The sequence below is a fragment of the Propithecus coquereli genome, unplaced genomic scaffold (genome assembly GCF_000956105.1).
Source record: "Propithecus coquereli isolate 6110/MARCELLA unplaced genomic scaffold, Pcoq_1.0 Scaffold178, whole genome shotgun sequence".
Taxonomy (NCBI): Eukaryota; Metazoa; Chordata; class Mammalia; order Primates; family Indriidae; genus Propithecus; species Propithecus coquereli.
Window position 1 is genome coordinate 3,486,106 of NW_012142523.1, and position 1,746 is coordinate 3,487,851.

The window sequence follows — 1,746 nt, forward strand, 5'->3', positions numbered from 1 at the left end:
GAGGAACCAAGATGGCGGATGAGAAAAGCTGCCAGTCAGAGTATCTATGCAAAAAAGACAGATTTTAGTAGAAAGTGAAAAAAATAAACTAGCAGAAAAACATAGATCAGCTGAGAGTTGGAAGGAAGGGTGCCTGAAACTACAGGAGACTCCACGGGAAGACATTGCGGAGAAGAACTGGAAGGAGAAAGGTCCCCGAGAGGCTTGGAGACCAGTGACAAGGGTAGGTGAAGCAAATAACTTTCCCCTCCCTTGCATCTCGGAGTGTTGGTGGGCTCCTGAGCGGTTGGAGAGACCTGCCAACACCAGCCCAGGGACGGCTGCCACCAGTGAGCAGTGACCTCTTCTGACAGGGCATCAGGCTCCCAGCTCCCTCGGGGCACCTCCCCGAGGGCAGACCCGAGCCTATCGGCAGACACCATATTGCACTATTCTCTGCTTCCCCTTCCCTACCCATGGGTGCCCAAAGAGACAATTTAGCCATCACATGGAGGCATCTCCAAGGAATGGGACCTTTCCTTTTGGGGTCCTACAGCAGAATGAGGGGTACTCAGACTGCGAGCTCCCTACCCACCAGCCCTCCCAGATGCTGTTTGCCTGGTGACTCCAGGAGAGCAGGACAAATCCCGAGGTGGAGTGAAATTAATCCAGCTTGGCCCTGTAGGTGATTCAAGACCAGCACCCCTCCCCCTGGCAGGGTCAGGGATTGATCTCCAGGGCCCAGGGGACAGTTCTGCAGATCAGACCCCGTAAACCCAGGTCATGATCACACTGCCCCAGGGTATAGAAGGGATATCTGTGAAAGAGCCTAATGAGCAGTGTGTGCCTTCAGGGGCAGATCAGCGTGCCTGAGCGGCAACCCTCCTCCCAAAACAGGGTTGTGCACCCAGCTCAGGCTGTGATCCTGGGTAGGGAAACTCCCAGCCCACAGCACAGCCAGGGGAGATCCATTGGCCTGAGGTTCTGCCTGCTGGCAGAGGCCTGGGAGAGGCCACGGAGTGGGGGAGGTTGGAGGGGAGCGAGACCTGCTGCAGAGTGTGGGTCTCAGACAGCCCCACCCCCCAAGCCCAGACTTTTCAGCCTAGTGGAGCCATTTCGGCCCCTCCCAGCAATTTTGCACAGAAGGAAAGAACAGACCTTTGATCCCCGCTAACACCATTTGTGGAACTTGAGGGCAGGCCTACCCACCCAGCACTGCTCAGACTCACTCCCGGACCTTCCCCCACTGAGGTGGAGAATAAGGACACACCTGGAAGTCCCAGGGCCCCACCCACCACTCAAGGCACAAGAGAGCCTCTCCAGAGGAGCAAGAGCTGGATACAGGACCCAAAACAGCACTGCAGCTCACTACTCCCAGCAAGTGCCACCTACTGACAGGGAGGTCATTCTGCAAACACTTTTACTGCATCTACTGATTCATCATAAAGGGTGTGGTCGAATCTCACCCACAAACACCACCTACGGGCTCAGAGACTAAACAAGGCATGCCATTATCCAAACGAAAATCTAAAGGCAAGAAGGAACAACTGATCCAGATGGGAAGGAATCAGCGAAAGAACTCTGGAAGTATGAAAACTCAAACGGAAAACACACCCCCAAAGAGGAACAACAGCTCTCTAGCAATTGACATTAACCAAACTCAGAACACTAAAATGACACAAGAAGAATTTCAAACATGGATTGTAAGAAAATTCAATGACATGCAAGAAAAAATGGATGACCAACACAAAGAAACCACAAAAAATA